This window comes from Mustela lutreola, chromosome 17, assembly GCF_030435805.1.
Source record: "Mustela lutreola isolate mMusLut2 chromosome 17, mMusLut2.pri, whole genome shotgun sequence".
In the NCBI taxonomy this organism is placed as follows: Eukaryota; Metazoa; Chordata; class Mammalia; order Carnivora; family Mustelidae; genus Mustela; species Mustela lutreola.
The window spans coordinates 18,440,092-18,462,526 of NC_081306.1; the positions used below are offsets into that span (position 1 = coordinate 18,440,092).

At 40.5% G+C, this 22,435-nt stretch overlaps 1 pseudogene; it reads right to left on the reverse strand.

The window, feature by feature from the left end:
- Positions 1-22,435, reverse strand: part of LOC131820036 (uncharacterized) — a 1,501,545-nt pseudogene that overhangs the window by 388,667 nt on the left and 1,090,443 nt on the right.

Genomic DNA, 22,435 nt, shown 5'->3' on the forward strand with positions numbered 1-22,435 from the left:
TCTGCCATAATCCCTCTGGACTTCTTAATTCTTATTGTCTCATCAGAAGAACTGGGTCCCTAGCTGCAAAGAGGCTACAGCATTGGAGGTCTGGCTTTTCTAGATAGATTTGGGGCTGAGAAAGAAAAGGAAATGGGGTCATATAGAACTGACAAGCCTTACCACAAAAAAAAAAAAAAAAAAAAAAAAAAAGTCTGGGTGAATGTGCACCAAACCATTTCTACTTCTCTGGCTATCCTTGAATGCAAGAGTCTACGTAAAGATTAGAGAATCTTCCTTAGTAATTTATAAACTTGCTAGGTTACATTTTATGTTGTAGATGTAAACTTTTGTAATTTTTCCACAAAAAGAGAAGAACACAGTATTCCTAGCTGTGGTTCTGGTGACAAATAGCCACTGCAGAGGACAAAAAAAATCAGATTTTTATCAAGTTGAAAAAAGGCTTTCCAGCAAGTCTTCCCCTTGAGAGTCCATTCATTCAGAAAACTGTGCCAGTGGCAGAAAGTAGTAGCTGGCCATGCTTAATTCAAAGCTCTGTGTGCATATATGTGAATGTGTGAATGTGAATGTGTGAATATATATACATACATATATACATACATACACATACATTTATATCTTTTTCTAATATGTATATATATATGTATATATGTATGTATATGTATATCTATATATATAGATATACATATACATACATATATACATACGTACACATACATTTATATCTTTTTCTAAATTTATATCTACTTATGTATCTCTATAAAACCCTATTAATACCAGCAATTCCCAACTGGAGGTGATTTTGCACACAAAGGGACACACTGTGTGTGTATATGTCTGTGTCTGTGTGTCTATGTGTATAGATATATATCCAAGGAGGAAGACCACCTTTGCACAGAGCACAGCTCAGATCTATAACTCAAATGGCTCCATTAGAATCAGTTGCATTTATGATTGTCCAAGTCACATATATATACAACATATCAGCAAGTCCATGAAAAAGCAAGTTGTTTCTCTAGGAGGCCTTATATTCTGAAGTTCCATCCTCATTAACAGCTACCTGTCTCTTGTCACAGAATTAATTTGATGCAGAGTGAAAAAGGCAGGGACACAAGAGTAATACTCCTCCTTTGGCAGAACCTTTTTTTTTTTTTTTTTGCTGGGTGGGAGAAATAGTACATCTGGACATATTTAAATTATCCAAGTAGGCCATCCCAACGAGGTACCCTATGGTCAAAATCAGTCTGAAGTGCCTAGACAATACAATGGGAACAAAATAGTGTTTTCAACAGATGATGCTGGAACAACTGGATATCCATGTGTAAAGTAGAAAGGTAAACCCTTATCTCACATCACATGGAAAAATTAAGTCAAAATGGAGCATAAACCTAAGTGGTGGAGGTGATACTGTGCAACTCTTAGCAGAAAACACAGGATTAAATCTTCATGGTATTGGGGTAGGCAATGAATTCTTACATATGACAGCAAAAGAATAAGCAAGGAAAAGGAAAAATAGATAAATTGGACCACAAAGAAGTAAAAAACTTTATACTGCAAAGAGTTCTATCTAAAAAGTACAAAGACAGCTCATGGATAGGAGAAAGTATTTCAAATCATCTATGTGATAAGAAATTTCTATCCAGAATACATAAAAAAAAAAAAAACTGATAATTCAATAACTAAAATCAAAATTCAAATGTAAAATAAAAATTCAAAATTAAAATAAAAAGTTGATACAGTTTTAAAAATAAAGAATTCCAATGGACTTTTATACAAAAAAGGGTGGACAAATAGCCAATAAATACACTAAAAGATAATTAATGCCATTAGTCATTAAGGAAATGCAAATCAAAATCACTTAATGCCAATGAAATGCAAATCAAAACCACAATGATCTACTACTTCACAAACACCCAAATGTCTACAATAAAATAGAGAGACTATAATAAGTGTTGACAGGCATGTGGAGAAATTGCAACCCTCAGACATTAATCATGGGAGTGTAAAATGGAGCAGCCACTTTGGAAAACAGTTTGCCAATTCTTCAAAATGCTAAACACAGAATTACTATGTGACTCAGAAATTCTACTCCTTGGTATATATCCAAGAGAAATGAAAGCATGTCCACAGATTCTTGCACATGAATATCCACAGAAATATTATTTATAATGGCAAAGAGAAGAAAAAACCCAAATGTCCAACAACTAATAATATACAAACAAAATGTGGTATATTAATTAATGGAATATTATTTGTCAACAGAAAAAGGATCCAACTCTGATACGTGCTATAACAGGGAACCTTTAAAACACTATGCTTAATACTGTGTGTGATGCATAAACAATGAATTCTGGAACACTGAAAAGAAATTTAAAAAAAAAACCACTATGCTAAGTAAAAAAAAAAAAAAAAAGACACAGAACACTACATATTCATCATTCCATACATATCAAATATCCAAAATGGACAAATCAATAGAAACATAAATTAGAATGGTGGTTGCTTAGGACTCAGGTGGAGTGTGGTGAGAAGAGATAATGAGTAACTATGAATGGATTCAAGGTTCATTATGGAGCGATAAAACATGATATTTAGATTATATGGATATTTGTCCAAGTCAATAAATATAATAAAAACCACTAAATTATATATTTTAAATGGGTGAGTTTTGTGGTATATGAATACCATATGTATGTGACTCTCAATAAAGAGGTTTAAAAAACAGCAAAAAGATTTGAGTGTATGAGCCCTGGGAGTTGTGCAGTGCACAACCTGAACATACTTAGTGGTCTTACCTCTTTGGTGTTGGCCCAAAGATTTTAAAAAATGATTTAGTACCAATAGTTTGAAAATAGAAGATATCACATTTGGTTTTTTCTTGGAAAATCATAAGATCTGGCCCATAGTTTCTTCAACCTTATATGTCAACAATCTGCAAGAGCTCAGGAGCCTCTTCACCCAGAGCATTCACTGTCTGGTTTCCCACCACTCCCTTTTGATGCCATAGCATAAAATGAAAAGTCAGCCACCACTCTTCATCACAAGCACACCCTTGCATTCCTCATGAAATAGTAAAGGACGAGTGAAATATCTGATCTGGCCTGTTTCCTCAGGTCTCTAAGTATAGCTGTGTGGACTGTTCTTGGGACTCCCGAACTCCACATCCCTGCCCTCAATCACCAGGCATCAAATCTCTCTTATTTGTGGACCGCAGCTTCCCTGGCACTTCCTCCTCTCCCTAGACAAAGGGTGTGCCTCTATCTGTTCTTGATAAGGCCCTGTCATTCCTTATGAATTGCTTCTCCACTTCAATATGACAAGGACGCCTTCCGTGGATACAGATCAACTCAAGTGTCCTCAAGCAGCCTTGTTACCTGTGTAGTTAATACATATTCAGTTCACGCTGCAACATCAGGAGGAGGGAGGCCATAGCTTTCCAAAGAGCAAGAGTGATCCTCAAGGCCAAATTAAACAAAAGCCGGGGGTTGAGTGGAGTCTAGGATTCCAGAAAAAAGCTAGGCTAGGGGAGAAAAATATCCCATGCTTTTTCCCGAATTTTCCATTAGTCACGGACTGTCTTCTGATTGGTGCCATACCCGGGGTCCTGATTTAAAATCTGACATATGCTCATACCACTTCTTTTTATTTGCTGACCACTAAGTACTCTTACTATGTGGTCCAGTGCTATCGAATGGTATGTCTTTCTTAAACGAAAAGATAAGATCTTATTTCTTTCACACAATTCACTTTTTTTTAACTCAAACAAAATAAAAAAAAAAAAGGAAATTCTTCTTTGCTACTGTACATTAACAAACAGGAATGCTATCATAAAGAGAAGGTAATGATAAAAATAAAAGCAACCCCAACAAAAACATTAGTCCGTTGTAGCAAGATCCCACTGCCAGCCCGAGCCCTAACTCTCCCTTTGTTACAAGGAAGACTGGAAAATTTCATTAAAGGTAAACCGTTACCAAACTGAAAATTTCCTCTTAAGGTCATCAGGAGGCTCATAAGAAAAATGAAAGGTTTATGATTTCCTTGCTCAGTGATTACATATTATGTTAATCTTTTCTTTTTCAACCTAAACTCATTGCAATGACCTGTTGGTGAACCATAAGGCACATGGAGCAACAGTCTAGGGAAAACACAAGAATCCACTGTAGGAAGGAGAAAGATGGTAGGGAAAGGACAGCCCCTACTCTCCATCCACAACCCCATGCTCTGGGGTAAGGCTACTCAGCAGCTTGTCTTGGAGAGTGGGGGAACTGGAATTGCAATGTTAATGTCCAGGGTAAACTTGCCTACAAAAAAATAAGCTCACGGACCTATATCATCAGCCTGTGGAGTCCTCTGTGCACATGTGGGGTGTGTGTGCACATGTGCAAGCACACAAACAGACACACAGCGTCTTCCTCAGGGGACTATGACCTTCAGGGCCAGAGAGGTGTGCAGATTCCCCCACTTAGTAATTAAGCCTCAGTTTCCTCATATGTAAATGAAAACATTCATCATGGAGGGTGAGGATAATTAGTACATTTGCAATATTGGCTTGTTGCTTAGGACCCTATAGGAGCCTAGTATCTGGTAGCTATCAGTCTTCCAGTTCAATTTTCCTATATCGAAATACTGCAAAGGAACACTAGAGAAGGCAAAGAAGGGAAGAAATTTAGAGAGATGCATTTGAAACCATTTGAAATACAGATTTAGGGAGTCTTTCTACCCGGCCCCCTTGGCACGTGGTTGCACTCCGGGAATCACCAATTTCATGTACATGAAACAGTAAAAAAATGTTAAGTTACATAACCAATAACTATATAATTAAATAGTAGGATGATTTTGAAGGCACCAGGCATATAGTCAATGTTCGGAGAATGTGAGTTAATTCTCCATCTGCAGTTGAACCAGTCAGAAATATAAAAATCGAGTTTCACAAAGCAAATGCATTTTCCCGATCTAATTTTCCAAGTCCCTACAAAAGGGTTTCTGGATGTGCAAGACGATCTGCTAATCCTACCTTTGGTAGTGAGCTTTGTTAGTCCTTTTAAAATGCATCTCCTTCTTTATTTTGAAGTGTCGGCCCTACCTTGTAGGCAATTTTCAAGGTAGGCATAAGAGTACAAGTTAAGGATAGAAACTGAGCAATAGGAGGGAACAGACGTTACCAGAAACAGGCACGTAAGGGCTTTGGTGTTGAGTGTCACAGCAGCTAAGACCAAGACAGAAAGAGGAGCAGTTTCTATCGCCTGACAAAAGCAAGTGGAGAAGTCCTCATGCCTATATAGTCAGCCCTCTCAATCCCACTGCCAAGACCTCAGACAGGGAGTGTCTCTGCTGTTCTTTCTAGAAGGATCTCGGTATAATGCATTGAACACATAGCTCCATTAGTGGCGATATATTTTTAATACTATGCAGTGTACCCACTCTTAAAGAAAGGTATCCCAGTGCAATCATGATACCTACTACTTCACCTTCATTTTCACCCAAAGATTCATGCAGGAATCCAAAGTTGGCTAGAACTGTGTGTGTGATGTTACAGGTCTGCACCTGTAATGCCCATTTAAGGTATGTATATATGTATGTATGTATGTATGTATGTATGTATTTTAGAAAGAGAGTGTGTGTGTGTGCAAGCCGGAGGGGTGGGGGATAGGGGTGGAGAGGGAGAGAGAATTCCAAGCAGAATCCATGCTAAGCATGGAGCCCATTGCCAGGATCAACCCCAGGACCCTGACATCATGACCGGAACCAAAATCAAGAACCAGTTGCTGAACCAACCAAGCCATCCATGCGCTCCTGCAAAGCCCGTACGATTGAAACGTATGCATGTGTATCAGTTACAGATGCAGAGAATAAATAGGGAGCACATTGCTACCTGTACTAGTGGCCAAGAGCAAGCTCTCAGGCCTCCATCTTATCCCCCATGGTGTGCTGAGTGGTCCCCTAATCCCTGGAATCTATGAATGTGTTACATAAAATGGCAAAGGGGACTCACATATAATTAAGGTTACAGAATTTAAAACTGGGAGATTATCATGGATTACACCTAATCTAATCACACAAACTCTTAAACATAGGGAACATTCTCTGGCAATAAGTAAGGCAGTTGAGAAAGAAGGGGATATCAGAGCATGAGAAGGTTTTGACTCACAACTGCTTGCTTTGAAGGGAGAGAAGGAGACAAGCCAAGATATGTGGGTGACCTCTAACAGCTGACAAAAACATCCTTGGCCAATAGCCAGCAAGGAATCAGGGACTTCAGTCCCAAGATCCCATAGAATTGAGTTTTGCCAATAAGCTGGATGAAACTGGAAGGACATTCCCCTTCAGGGAGTCCTAAGTTCCCAGACCAGCTGATAGCTTGAGTCCAGTCTTGTGAGACAAAAAGCAAAGGATACATCCCAAAGAAACCACTGCCCCAGACATCTGACCTAAGGAACTGAAGTAATTCATTTGTCTTAGCTTTGAGCCACCAAACTTTTGGCATTTATTATGATAGTAATAATAATCAAATACAATTGTGTTCCCAACTGCCTCACAGACCAGAAAAGGGTTACAAGCAAGTTTTACCAATCCTCTGTTTAAAAAACAAAAAAGAAAAAAAAAAAAAACCTAAAGAATAACTAAAAAAAAAAATTGGATTGATGTTTTCCAAGTATAGATAGTTTGGTATAATGAAGTCAACTCTCCTTTCAAGGCTAAGTACAATCCTTTATTCTGAGGTGACAATCTTTCTGATTCTTTGACCTTAAATTGTCTTGGTTTTTAAAAAGATTGTATTTATTTATGAGAGAGACTGTGAGCATGAGCAGGGGGAGGGGCAGAGGGAGAAGGAGAAGCAGGCTCCCCACTGAGCAAGGAGCCCAACACAGGGCTCAATCCCAGGACCCTGAGCCAAAGGCAGACACTTAACTGAGTGAGACACCCAGGCTCTTCTGTATTATGACATTATGATGCAATGGATGATTATCTTTTCAGGAAAGATATAATGATGGTAGCTCTCTTAATGCTTTTTAGCCCTCCCATATTTTTTTAAAATACATTTTAAGGACATGTGAAATCCCAAAGTCTGAGAACCACTGCTGTCACCAGCTAGACCCCAAGACATGACTTTAATTGCCCACCTGCTTGTATACACCAACTTTTGTCCCACATTTTTCCTTAAGCTCCTCTTTCCAGCAAAGGGGGGGAAAAAAACCCACCTCCAAAGAGATAGCAACTGCCCTGACAAAACCTCAAGCCAGCCCATACCACCTAGACCAGTTTGAGCATAAGCCCCAACTCCTGCCTATGCATGTGGACCGTGGAATAATCTCTAGAATGACCAGGGTTTACTTCACCTCATTATAATACTAAAATCTTGGCACAAGGAGGAGCACAAGCCCCACTTACATCACATACAATGTGCATAGGCAGGTTTACTGGAGGCACAGTCATGACCTTATGACCACCTGTACATACGAGGACAAGGATTCACTTTTTATAAAAGGAACCTATTCCCCCTTGCTTGAGGAATCACGGCTTAGGAAGCTATTCCCCCTGACTTTATTTGCTCCAAATAAAGTTCAGTTAGTGCAACAACTCCACCTGCTCTATCTATGACTCTCCAAGAAGCAAACATACATTGGTTTGGTTACACTGCCACATATTATGCACTTTCTTCTTTACAGCCAGCAGTTGCAGAAATGACAACTAAAGGGACACAGAAACCGTAATGAGACTTTCTGAGCACCTGGATACTAACTTGTCCATATCCTTCTGTTTAGGAAAACAGGTATATCTGATTCTACAAAGAAGATAGACACTTGAAACTCTGGCTCCAAAATGTTTTGGATTTTGTTTGAAGGCATGTGTGGTTGTGCATGTGGGTTTACATGTAGGTGTAAATCCAGTCATATTTCAAAGAGGGAGTTAAGATTGCTATGCCGACCAAATGCTATCCATTCACTCATTTATTCACTCAATGCTTATTTATGAAGCACCAACTATATGCCAGGAACTGTACTAGGACTTCAAAATTAATGATGAACCAAAATAAAGTCATTTCATGGAAGTTAAAATCTCATAAGCAAGATGAAAATCAACAAATTATTTTCACAAATATATGCCAAACTTAAACTGCCAGCAGTGCTAAAAAAGAGGCACATGCAGACATGAGACATCTCAGAGTGGGTTCCATTTGGTCTGGCTGGGGTGTCCGACATGACTTCCCTGAGAAAATGATGTCATAGCAAGAATCTAAAGGATGAGGAGCCAACTAAGCAAAGCAGTGAAGACAAGTGTTGTATGCAAATACAATAATCCTTATGTAAATGGAGATACATTCTGAAGAGGAGAGTCAGTGTATCCTTTTTTTTTCCCCCTCCTTTTAAGTGGAGCTATTTGTGCCAAAAGAGGAGAGAAGTCCTGAACTACTAGCCTGGAACTCTGGCTTCTACTCTCAGTGTTTTAGCATTAATGTGACTCAGTGTCTGGTTTCAGTTTACTCATTGCTGTAATGTTCTACTGGGACTCTCTGAATTCTAAACTCTCTGTAACATCCTCAAAATTCCCACACTTCTGAATCATCATTGTCAAGAACAGAAAGATTGAGCTAATATAAATAATGACGACAATCGACAGCAGCAACGAATGTATTTCATTGTGCACCTACTATGCAACCGGACACCGTATCAATCTTCTCCATTGATTAGCTCATTTAAGCCTCATAACGACCCATGAGCTCTGTTTGTGGGGCAGTGACTGACATGACTCACTACCACTGGGAGCCCTCAGCCCCTGAACACTCGGTAGGATTGTAATGCCTGAACCTCTGAGGTTTGCCACTACTCTATGATCTACGTTGGCCAATGAGTTGTGAGTGGAATTGCTGTGTGCCACCTCTCGGCTGAGCATGAATTTTTATCACAATACTCTCCAGAAGACTCTTTTTCCCCCTGCTGAGGTAACCAGCAGTACTTTAAGTAGTGACTTCTCCACAAGTCTGAGTCCTTGAGTGTATCTGACAAGGAGCACAGTCCATGAAGTTGATGAAAAATACACTTCTGTTTTTTGAAGCTACTGAACTTTGGGGTTGATTGTTACTGCGACATATCCTAGTTTACCCTGTCCAGCACACAGTTATACTGATCTGTTTTTTTTTAAGTTAACTGAAGTAATCTCTACACCCAACATGGGGCTCGAACTCTCAACCCTTAGATCAAGAGCCACACAGACTACCCACTGAGCCCCTTCATCTACTTCTTATAAATGCCAAAACCAAGTTCAAAGAGGTGGTGTAACTTTCCAAGGTAATGAAAATGTTAAGTGGTGGGGCAGCATTTGGACTCACTGGTATGACCCCAGGTTCTTTCTAAAGTTTAAGCTAAACACAGATGCCTGACCCACTGTGCCACAGGTTATATCTTACAGTTGTGTGATTCTTGTCGGAGAAATTCACCCAACAATATGGCACATATGTTCCTGTATAATGAAACAAATGGGACTACTAAATCAACTGTAGCCATCGCCGGACCCCTTGAAGATAGGGAAGAGTAAGTTGAGGAAATTTGCACCTGCAGATACTTCCCTTTCCCATTTTCTAGAAAGATTCCCAGTGTGCATGTAAATATCCTCTGAATTCAGAGATGAAGAGGCCTCCAGCTAGGCACAATAAAGCCAATTTAGCTTCTTAAGCTGAAACTGCTTTGTGAAATAATCCTGTAGAACTCTCCACTAAATGAGTTACAAACTAGTCGCATGGGGCTTTCATTGAATTTACTTGTGAAAGCTATAAAGGACAATTGTCTCTGAACCAGGTACATCAAATACAGGCCTGCTACTGTGTAAAAGCTTGGAATTCTACACCACCTACACACACAAAGAAAATTAGCTTTTGATTGAAAGGAAGCACTATTGAAAAGCCCCAGGGGAGGAAAAAGAAACAACACAAGTGAATGACACCTACAGGCAAATCCAATGGTTGAGGCCATTTGGCTAAGGACTTTCTTAGTCTGAAAGGGAGAGAAAAGTACAATTTCTGAGATCATGAAAGATAATCGAACCAAATCAAAGGAAAAGTAGTCACTCTTGAGATTCTAAACAAGGAGAGTTTAAATATGCCACGTGGAGATAAAATCAAAGTGCTCCACACTTTTTTTTTCTGAGTATTTAATGCTGGGGGAAAAAATGTCAGCAAGTATGCAACCTTTCATTCTTCTCTTTCTTTAAGATTTATTTATTATTTATTTATTTCAGAGAGAGAGAGAGAGAGAGACAGGGGCAGGATGTGCGCAGAAGGTGAGGGTTTTTAAGGAGACTCCCCGCCTAGCATGAAGCTCAACTTGGGGCTTGATCTATGGACCATGAGATCATGGCCTGAGGTGAAACCAAGAGTCTTAACACCTGAGCCACCCAGGCGTCCCCTCATTCTTCTCTTCTTCTCTTGATTGTCATTATTCTAGTCCCTTCCTTTTCTCTTCCTTTAAGATTCTCAAGCAACATTTAGAACCACTTCTTCATCTTCCAGAAGCTGATAGAAGGAGGGGAGTAAGTTGTGACCTCAGACATTACCGATATTTTCCCCCCAAACTGAGGCTGTAGCTACAGGTAGAGTTCTATCATTTTTGCCAAATGCTTTCAAAGTATATCTATTTTTCCTGGTAGTGATGTTACAACTTGGTGTATGGCTCTGCTAAAGGGATACAGTAAACACTTTTTTTTTTTTTTTTTTTTTTTTTGAGAAAGAGAGAGAACAAGTAGCACAGGGGGAGAGAGAATCTTAAACAGGATTCATGCCCAGTGCAGCACCCAATGTGGGGCTTGATCTCAGGGCCCTGAGATCATGACCTGAGCTGAAATCAAGAGTCTTTTGCTTAACAGACTGAGCTACCCAGGTCCCCCCTCAGGTTACTTCCTAATTACTAGACGACCTTATCCTGGGAGATCTGCCACTTACCAAGTAATCAACTTCAGTGTCATCAACAGTGGGACAAAGTGATATGAAGTATCTCCAGATAAACGCAGTGGGATACAGACAACATCAATCCCGTAGTGCCTGTGACAAAATGATGAAACTGAATCTAACCGCAGGGAAACAGTCAAGTAAATCCTGATTTTGAAATATCCTGCAAGGAAATCATCCGGGATGATTGAGAAATGTCAGTACTATAGAAGATTTAAAAAAAAAAAAAAAAAAAAAAAAGTGGTGGGGCACCTGCGTGGCTCAGTCAGTTAAGCATCTGCCTTCAGCTCAGGTGATGATCGTGGGGTCCTGGGATCCAGCCCGGCATTGGGCTCCCTGCTCAGCAGGGAGCCTACTTCTCCCTATCATCCCAACTCACTCTTGATCTCTGTCACTATCTCTGTCTCTGTCTGTCTCTCCCTCTCTCTCAAATAAATAAATAAATAATCTTTAAAAAAAACAAAACAAAACAAAAAAAACCTTAAAAAATATTTTTTAAAAATGGTAGGGGGACTTTCCTAGATCAAAGGTGAGAACAAAAAAAAGACAAATGCAATGCATATATTCCTTAATTGTATCCTAGATTAAAATAATAATCATAATTGTATTGTGGTTATATAAGAAAATACCCTTTTTTTTTTTAATATCCTTGTTTTTAAGAGAGGCCTGGTAAAATTTTTAGGCATGAGGTATCATGGTGCCGACAATTTTTAAATACTTCAATATGTATAACAGAGAGAGAGTACAAAGAGAAGGTCAATGTCACACAACATTAACAATCAGTGAGTCTAGGTGAAAGGTACACGGATCTTCACTATACTTTAAATTTCTCTGCAGATTTAAATTTTAAAGGTTTAGAAAGAGGGGCACCTGGCTAGCTCAGTGAGTAGAGCATGTAACTCTTGATCTCAGGGCCATGAGTTCAAGCCCCATGCTGAGCGTAGAGATTACTTAAAAAAAAAAAAATGACACTTTTTCCTTAAAAAAAAAAAACAAAATTAAAAAACCTGTATTCTAGTATACTTCTAATATTTACTTATTCATCATGCCTCTAGTTTCTTTTAACATCAAGACTCCTTGAAGAGGCACCTGGGTGGCTCAGTCAGTTAAGCATCTGCCTTCGGCTCAGGTCATGATCCCAGGGTCCTGGGATTGAACCCCTCATCGGGCTCCCTGCTTAGTGGGGAGCCTGCTTCTCCCTCTCCTGGCTGCTATTTGTACTCTCTTAGGCTATCTCTCTCTCTTTCAAATAAATCAATAAAACCTTTCAAAATGCAAAATAACAAAAAACAAAACAAAGACTCCTTGAAACAACCCTTTCCCTACAATCAGTCTATGTGGTTATGATGAGTCTCATCTAAAACCTTGCCTTTTAAGATGGGTGACCTCTGAAATCAGGCTCTCTCTGCCACCAGGCTTTTGAGCTGGTTGGATGTAAGTTTGTACCTATTGGTGGCCATCTTGCTATTTCTAGGGAACAGCCTGAGAATACAGCCCATACAGAGGAATGCAAAATTGCGGGAGGAGATCTTCCCGGCAACATCCCTCATGCATCTTGATTCAGCCTCGCTCCCAAACTGCTATATATCTACATGTTTCAGTAACATAAGCCAGTATTTCTTTTTTCTTAAGCCAGTTCAAAGTAGGTGTACGTCATTTACCCCCCAAAGATCTCTGATTAATAGAGAGACTGGGAGAAAGTCACAGAGGCGTGATAACACAAAATTATGACACAGTGGAGGTAACTACTGGATTAAACTGTGCTGCTAGTTTAACTCATTTTGGGGGCATTTTAGAAATAAACACCTCTTCAGTTATCTGTGCATAATAAATACCCTTGAGAACACAGGGTGGTCTTTTAAAGGAAATTGTTGCTCTCACATTTACCTTTCTCAGTGAATTGGGATTTTCCTGATACTGTAGGCTGAACACACATGCAGCTCTCTACAGCTGCCTTATCATCTGACTTTAAATGTCTAAATTCATCATAGCAGACTCATTGTTTTTGACAATGGGTGTATAAGAAAATGTTACAAATTTCAAGTGAAATATAAATGTTTACTAGCAAATACAGCTAATACCTGTTTTACATATTGTAGTATATAATTTAACATGTTGGGGAAAATGTATCCCACTGTTTTAAAAGTGAAAGCCTATAGTTTAAAGCTATCTGTGGACACTTCAATTAGAAGAGAAAGAATGACATACAATCTCCACTGCATGATTTGTCTGCAATATTCAAAAATGTCTATTTTATATAGAACTTCCCCCCAAATTCTCAGTATCATTGCACAGACTTCCACCCAAATTATCTGAGCCTCAGAAAAAAAGAATCAGAATTAGTTTTGCAGTGATGGCCAACAAGACTACATCTGTTTTTGCTCCCTTTGAACTGCAGCGAACAGATGCATGATTATAGGAGCAAATATTTATCATTCTGAGCATTCACCATTGTTTACCACATCATTCTTGAACAGACAAAGTTTGTATCTTTAATCTAACATAGCACCATCAAAGGAATGGAAACGCCCTATGCAGACCATCGCAGAGAATTAAACAGAGCTCAAAGTCACAAAGGCAAGAGCCTTCCAAAACATGTCAAGATGAAAAATGGGACTTGAAACATTTATTTTGAGGGTGACATGGGGGATCTATGATTCTATTCAAAGGGACAGGGAATACAAGTCAACCTTAGAACTGAAATTGAAATAAAGTCAAAGTCAATGCCAAGCAAGAAAGAGAAGATTCCAAAGTTTTCAAAGGCGTGAAGGAGCTCTTCACACAGTAAACATGTATATTTTCAACGCTGAATGACTGCACTGTGAGAATAAATTTTACTTCACAAACCTGTGATGATAAAGTTTCTTCTCTTCTCTAAGACAGGACAGATGATGATTGCCTATTAGGGAGGTGCTTAGGAAAAACGCCCCAGAGAACACTAGGACTCGGGCACTGCCATAGAATGATTATTCCCAGCCTCCCCTTCCCACGAGAGCAGCTCTGATTAAGGTTCTGACCATTGGGTATATTTAAGGCATCTGGAGACATGGAGCCTTTCCCCACTTGTAAGAAGCAGAAGTGACACCTATGGAGCCCTTGCCTGGTGTCACTCTCCATAGGAATCCTATTAGCTGGCTTTTCTGCTTGAGCATAAGAACTTGATTCCCCTTCATCTAAGTAAGGCAGAAGGTAGTTGCCACAGTTTTCAACACAGTGCATAATCCTTGCCTCCGGAAGGGAGATAATGGCCAAACATCCTCATCTGTTGCTGACGCTAAAGCCCAGGTTGTGGGGGATCTGCGGGAGGCTGCAGGCAAAACCATTCTGGTGTGCCCCAACCCCCCTTCAGTGATCAGTACTAGACTGGCCCTGCCTTGGTGAGGAAGGATTCCCACTTTCCAGCTAAAGGTGAGGGACTGGGAGCAACTGAGAGATTTTGCGGGGGGTGGTATTTTAAAAGGAAATAGCATAAGAAGGCTTCCTGCTGCCCTCACATACAGGTCTCATATAAGTCAAAATAGTGGATGTGTAGTTTGATCACTTTCAGAACACCACCTTTTCTGGGCCTTAAAACTCCCATCTCACAAGACTGCTGTCATGGTCTATTGAGAAAATAGATGTGGTTACATTGGGCACAATGTCGGTCACACAGTAGGAACACCAAGCACATCGGGGGAAGAAGACACTTAGTTATGTTTCCTTCTGAACAATTTTTTAGGATTTATGATTTATTCACTTTTTTTTTAAACCCTCAACTCAGGAATCCTAAGTTAAAAAAAAAATAGTGTTTTTATTTTATGTTACTGAAGTTTATAGCTTTCTCATTTACCACACTGGGCTAACAGTGATACAATCGCCTTTTTTTATAAGCAAGTGCAGCCAAACTCATTAGCCTTTAACATTTTCCAATCCGATTATTTGTAGATTCCCCTACTTTTCAATGAGTAAATAAAACAAGCTGGGAATGAAACATTTATTTTGGCATCACACCAACCTAATTAAACTGCAGTTTCATTAGGCTGTAGCAGGCTGCTGAAAAATAATGTAATTGACCTATTAAAAGTTACTACTTCGGTTCAGTTTTCTGAGGTACCAGAAATTACACTGTGATTTAAAATGCCTAGTTACCTTGACAAAACCAGCCAAAGAGCAAAGAACTAAGAGTTACAAAGAATGGAAAGAATCCAATTAGAAAGGAAACAGGTAACAAGATGCTTTCCCCAATCACAATTACTTGGAGGAAAGCAATAAAATGTAAAATGGAAGCTAATAAAGCACTAGTTATTTCCTCCATTGACTAAATGTTGTTGATACATGGAGGCCAGTGTGAGATGCTCTCCCCAAAACTTAGCAGTGAGGTGGTTTAATGAACCGACATTAGTTCTTTGCCCAGTATCAGCAGGCCCAATGCTGGAGGGATTCACCCTTTCCCAGTCTTGGACCAGGAGCTTGGGTGCAGTTAAGTCCTGGTTCAGAGATTGTATGAGTGTTCCCAGCTGGCCAGACATAGCATCGCATATTCTGACCTAAGTGTTTGACTTCTTCCAGGACCAGTCCGAACTTCTCCTGGGCCTTCTGCTGGATTGACCAGGAAAGGAGACATTTACTGCCCAGCTTGTGTTCTGAGTGGAGAAAGTCTGTCTCTGTTGGTAGACATCTGCTATTTGGGAGGGAGAACCCATCTGAGAACGGAGTCCGTTCCGAAGAAAGACATAGGGTGAGGGTGAGAGGGAGACAGAACAAGAACAGCCGGTAATACTAGTCCTTATGGTGCCATATTTTTACCAGTACTCCCTGCATGCTTGGGACCTCTGTTCTAGGTCTAGGCCATCTTTGAATTTGTGGATGAGTTCCACAAGCTTCCTTCACTAGATGCTCTTCTTAGGATTATTCCCATCACCGTGTTCATTTGTTTATTCATGTATTCACTCATTCCAGTATGTTTCAGTTCCTCAGGGCATTCTAGGCTAAGCATAGGAGAAACAGCAGAAAACAATGCACATGTTCCAAAATGTTTTAAGGCTTGGATTTGACTGGTTATTAGTAGGATAATCATTAACACAGAATTACATGGTACTATAGGCACAGCTGAGGAAGATTCAATTTAATGTAGGACTGAGTAAGTCAGGGAAAGTCTCACTGATGAGGTGACATGGATGTGGGGTTATGAGGATGAGAAATGGCCAGATATTGAATAAGGAGGCAGCAGGAGAGAACAGTGCTTCTGGCGGTAGAGCAAGATGCAATGGAAGACAAGTTAGAACACTGTCCTAAGGGGTACAGTGACCTGAGGCAAGGCTGGAGAATAGCAGCAGATCCTACAGATTCTTGGAGAAAGGGATGACTATATTCTAAATGCCAAGAGAAGACATTATAAATTATTACCCTCCCATGAATTTAAAAAAATCTCTCTCTGCTGATGGTCGTAGACAGACTAGTTTGCTGGTACATGTGTGATATCTCGAGGTGTTTTGAGAGATGACTATGCCAACGGTTAAGCAAATGGCATAAAGTGTCATCATTTGAGTATTACAGTGAATTTCATAAGCCCTGACTGGCGAGGTCCAAGACTGATGGGTTCAAGGACTTTTTAGCCACCTGACTCTATAGGTAGCATTAGACCTTTGAGTTCCAAGGGCATCCAAATTGGAAGAAAAAAATTATTAGCTCTAACATTTCAAGCAGCAAAGTCAAAATTAATAGCTGCTTAATTATATTTCTCTAAAATGCAGCATTATATCATCACTAAGTATTAAATTTAGATTCATAAATATTTTATGACATTAGAAGATAAGTTGTATGCTGTTTATTCCTCTTATAGGAACTTCCAAGCTTATGGGACAATTGCTGAGAAATAATAACTAATCGTGAATTAAATGGGTTATTAAGAGTTAATTCGCTTTCACAGCAAGAATATAAAAAAAGTCGTTCAATGTTATGCCGCATTAAAATTGTGTTTTATATTAAATTTGGGTGCACTTTAATTAATAGCTTATATCAAGTTTTCTTAACCCTGACATTTGGGGCTAGATAATTCTTTTTCATGGAAAGGGCTGTCCTGTGCCTTCTAGGAAGAACGTCTAGCAGCAACCTGGCCTTCACCCACTAGATGCCAGTAGCAACACTCCGGCAAGTTGTGACAACCAAAAATATCTCCAAACAATGAAAAATGTCCCCAGGGGGCGGGGGAGGGTATGGGGGTGCAAAAGTACCTCCACTGAGAGTGACTGGCTTATATGAACGCCTGGGGCAAAAGAAACCCTTGAAATGTCTCTGATTGTGTTAGATATATAATCAACAATTGCTTCCTGGAGGAACATAACACCAAAGCTAAGAATCTGGGACACATATCCAATTTTTACAAAGTTTGAGAGTCTCTGGTAAAACCTACCTTTAGTTCCAAGTGACCTCTATAAACTCAGCTGAGAGTCCCTCATTAATGAGCTAACCAGGACACACGCGGGAGGCCTCATCAGCAGCTGGGGAATCAATAGGTCGCCTGTTTATGAGAAGGCGGTGCAGTATTTTCATAGAGAGGCAACAGGACTGAAATGGCAAGATCGATACCTGCCTTCTGCAAGGGAAGGGCCTGTCCCTAATCAGCACTTACCTGTTGTTTGCTTCACCTCAGCTGCACCTGCTGGGAAGCTGGCAGGGCTCTGAGGGGAAAGGGCTAGTCTTTCTTTCCCAAAGCAGCAGTCTCCAGGACAGGGGGAGGGAGCTCTGTGCCAGCTTCCAAGAGAAAAATCACCAAGACAAACAGCTCACAAGGACGCTCCTAAATAATGGCTAGCTCTGCCAAAGAGGAAGGGAAGAGTTTTCGGTGTTCAACAAGAGTCTTCAGAAAGCAAAGGGATAGCACCTGGGTAGGAGATTAATTTCAAAGCACAGCTAGACTTTGTAACCCACCAAAGGGACAACTTCTTAGGTCTGGAAACCCCAACCAAAGAGGCTTCATGAGGGAGGGGAATGGCATATAGAGCCCCCTACTGGCTTTCAGTCTGCAGCTTTAAATTAAACAGCACAGCATAGAAGGCAGGGGTGAAGGAGAGGAGGAAAAAGAAAATGAGCTTGGAAAAACATCTGGGGGCATCCTTCTAAAATCAAACACTCTTCACCAAAAACAAAACATATTCTTTAAATACGGCCTAGGAATTATTATCTCTGGAGGGAAAGGGGCAAAAAACCCAAATGAGATGCCCAGGGAACTGTGGTTCTATTCATTTTAATTCTCTCCTTGTAAAAATTCAATTCCTTTGAGGCTTCAGTGAAGACTGGTCAAGTTTGGAAGCAGATAGGCTTTAGGTGTGACAAAATGTGGATTTGAACTCAGCTCTAGTACTGGATCGGCTGTGTGGGTCCAGGGAACTTACTGAACCTCTCTCAGCCTCAACTGGTCTCCTCACATCACTAGAATATGAGGAGATTACTAATACCTACCTTGCAGGTCTGTGTTTGGGTTTACTTTATATATTTCACAAAAGTGCCTTAACAAAGAGTAGTCCCTTGATACAGCCGTTTTTATTCGCCCTTCCTGCAACGGTTCTGGTTTGGCAATATTGAGAAAACATGTATTTATTTCTTTTTTCTTTATTTGTACGATTATGAATGGGACCATAAGGGATTATGTCTTAGAAAGCTTTTAATCTTGCATGGTGTTTATTATTGTGGCTTTGCATATCGGTGCAGCTTAAGGCTCAACTATTCAGTGACCGCATAATTAGGAAGTAGCATTCCTCTTCAGAAAATTGGCATTGCTGTATTTTGACTCAAAATTACCCAGAAATCATTCTCAACAAACTGAAGCAAATCAAATTGGTGAAAGAAAAAGCCAAAGATTTGATTCCTTCATAGGCAGATGTGTCCATGAACCTACACGTAGAATGTGTGCTTTAAAAAGGACTCAGGGTAAACAGTTTGGCATAAAGCATTAAAAGATATTGAGATAAAAACGAAGTAGGTGAGAAGACATGATGTCAGTAGCTTCATTTCCAAGAAAAGACTTTTTTTTTTTTTTCCAGTAACTAGGAAATGTACTTTTATTATTTTTTTAAAGATTTATTTATTTACTTTAGAAAGTGAGGGCAGGAGCAAGGAGCAAGCAGAGGGAGGGGCAGAGAGAGAGAGAGGGAGAACCTCGAGCAGACCCCCCACTTCCTGGGATGCTGACCTGAGCCAAAATCAAGAGGAAATGGGGAAACTCCCTCTTTCTTTCTGTTTCTCTTTCTCTCTCCATCTCTGTCTCTGTCTCTTTCTCGTTACTTTCCCTCTCCCTCCCATGCTCTCTGTCTTCCCCCACATCCCTCTAACTTCTGTTTCCTTCTGTCTATCTGTCTGTCTGTCTCTCTCACACACACCCCATAGCAGATAGTCTTCCATCATCACAGTGAGTGAGTTTGAGGATAAAATTTTTGTACTCAATAAAATGCAAAACAGCTTCATTTTCACTATGGATCTTTATTTATTTCTTCTGAAAATCCGTAGAAGCATGTCAGTCCTCCATTAACTACCCAGCCAAGGACAGAGAGAGGGGGACACCATCCATCCCTAAGGTAATGAATCAAGAAATACTTGCTCCCTACTGGTGCATTCCAAGGACATTTCTGGTGCTAACTTCCCCCTACCCTGCGCTCAGACTCTTACAGCATTGTCCATTTCAGGCCAGGACTCTTGTGTCCCTGAAAAAAGGGTTTTTCAGGGACCTGCAAGAGTTTTCTTAGCCCCTCATATCACCACACAAAGATGAATAGCACTGTTTAATATCTACCAGTGGTCAGAATGCAGGTAACTGCTTGGTCCACTCATCTGTCTCCAGCACGCAATGGTTAAGATTCTTGAGGACAAGGACATCATCTCATTTTGTGTTTCTGTTTGTTTGTTTGTTTGTTTGTTTTTATTTGATTTTATTTCTTTATTTGACAGAGGGAGAGATCACAAGTAGGCAGAGAGGCAGGCAGAGAGAGAGGGGGAAGCGGGCTCCCTCTTGAGCAGAGAGCCCAATGCAGGGCTTGATTCCAGGACCCTGAGATCATGACCTGAGCCGAAGGCAGAGGCTTTAACCCACTGAGGCACCCAGGTGCACCTCATTTTGTGTTTTAACATGAAGAAACAATTCAACAAATGGTTAGTAAGTGAAATGATCACTCGAGTAACCTCCTTCATGATGAAACTTGTCTTTTACTAGATGGGAAACTTTGTCCAAGTTACTGATGCTCTCAGAGCTATAGTTTTGTCATCTGTAATTTGTGAACAACTACTGTCTTTCCCACTATACGATCAGATTTCCCTTTCTTCTGAACACATGGGAGGGTACAGAAGGGCAACTCCGGCCATGTAACTAGTTCTGGCCAATGGGATTTGGTGGAAGGACAGTGTATCACTTCCCTGCCAAACCACTTAATAGCCAGTGTAAGACTTCCAGGCCAATCTCCCCACACTGGGTGGTGTGAAAACAGTAATTAACGTGTAGGTGCCTTGGTATAAGCCACTAGGAATATTAGGCCAACACATGGAGGACAGCCTCCTGACAGAGGGACTCAGACCTTCAGTGTACTTTCATGAGCAGGAACTAAACCTCTGTTGAGTTATATCGTGGAAATTTCAGGGTTCCACAGCATCATGGAGCCCTTCCTGACTTATACAGAACAGACTACTGGAAGGAAGAGAGATGAAAGGAGCTAAGATAGGTGACGTGCTTAGCATTGGGTGAAACTATGACTTGGATTTCGCAAGTTATTATTGCCAAATATTAAGCACCATTGGTCCAAAATCTAAATCCTTGCTTTCAGTAAGGACTCAATTATCGCACCAGATGAAAATATCCATCCTTATTATTTGAGGCATCACTAGTTGCTGCAACAGACATGCCCCCACATTATAGGGAATGTCATATGGAACAGCAGGAAAGAGTGGGGGTGGTTTCGATCCACACGGTCATTCAGGGACCGAAGAACTTCACCATGTTTAACCTAAAGCTCCCAAAGTCAAGTGAGGATCAACTGGAAGACGGGAGAAGGGAGAAGTATAGAGGATCCAAGAGGGAATTTTGGGGACCAGTCCTTCAAGTGACCAATCAGTTCTTCCCACATTTTCCCTGGGTAGAACCCAATCACATCTCACCTCTTAGATAAAAGATGGGCCGGAGGCATGCCCCTAGCTGCACAGCTGTTTATCAGGTGTTTGAATGTGTTGTGGAAGAGGAGCACGAATTATCAGCTGATAGCCAGCCACTTTGCCACAGTACCCTTTAATATTTTCAGAAAGCAATTTCCCAATACCCATGAGATCTTTGCTCTTGCTCAGCCCCCCTCCATCCCACACACTGGAGGAATGTCATCCTTCCATCTAGGGTAAACCTCTGAAGTTATAGTAAAAATTACCACCTTTTTTAATTTAGCAGAAAAAATATCCTCCCACATAGGGTGAATTCAGTCACTACCTCCCTCACCCTATAAGTAAAAATAGAATAATCCCTCCTTTAGCTGGCATTTTCTACTGGATTTCATTCCAAGAGGGTTCTAAGTATCCTTTCATGTTCCATAAAAAAAAAAAAAAAATACACACACACACACACACACACACACCCCAAAATAGGAGAGAAAATGATGCAACTGCAATGTCCTCAAGTTTCTAAACCCTTCACGGGAATGTACAGTTGGGAGTACATTTCAATTTTGAAAAAAATATAAATACGCAAGGATCAAACATTTAGGTGCTTGATTAAGCACACCAGGGTGTAATTATCTTTATCCGAGTTATGATATCATATAGAGAAAATGATTCCCAGAAATAAAATTAGGCTGTGTCTTTCAAAAGGCAGATTTTAAAGAAAATATCAAAATCTGGTCTGATCACCTTGAGGGAAGTCCCAAGCATGTCTCAAAGTGACTTCATACGGGATTCCTTCTGCTGGTTTTGAAGAGACGATGCGGATGGGAAATGTTGCCAAACGAAGATCTACCCTTTCAGGCATTCGGGCGCCTCGATCACACATCACAGCACTCTTTTGTTTCTGGTCTGCAAGTCTTGACAGTGAGCTGGTACCAGTGAGAAAATGCCATGAAAGCAGAGAGCGCCCAACCCGTTCGCACGAGTGGACCTGGGCAGGCTACAGTGAAAGGTATGCTGGATGTGGACAATGTGTATTATCTCAGTTCCGCCAGAGGTGCCAATGGTAACCCTGTTCTACACACGAGGAAGCAGATCCTAAGAGGAGAGATCCCACAGATAAGAAGCAGCACGATCAAAACCAAAGCCAAAACGTCCCGAGTAAATGCTCAAGCATCAGCCTCTCCCACCATAATCTGCCTACTGACAAGTTAAAATTCTCAAGAAAGAAAAGGAGATTCACAGACAAGACGGGAGAGAGGCATTGACCACCTGACAATTATGCCGGCTGTCTCGACACCAATGGAAGCTTGTCTTTTAGAAACAAGCTAACCCAGTGAGAGCAGACACTGGAGGAACACAAAATGTGCCTTGCATGCGTTCATCCGC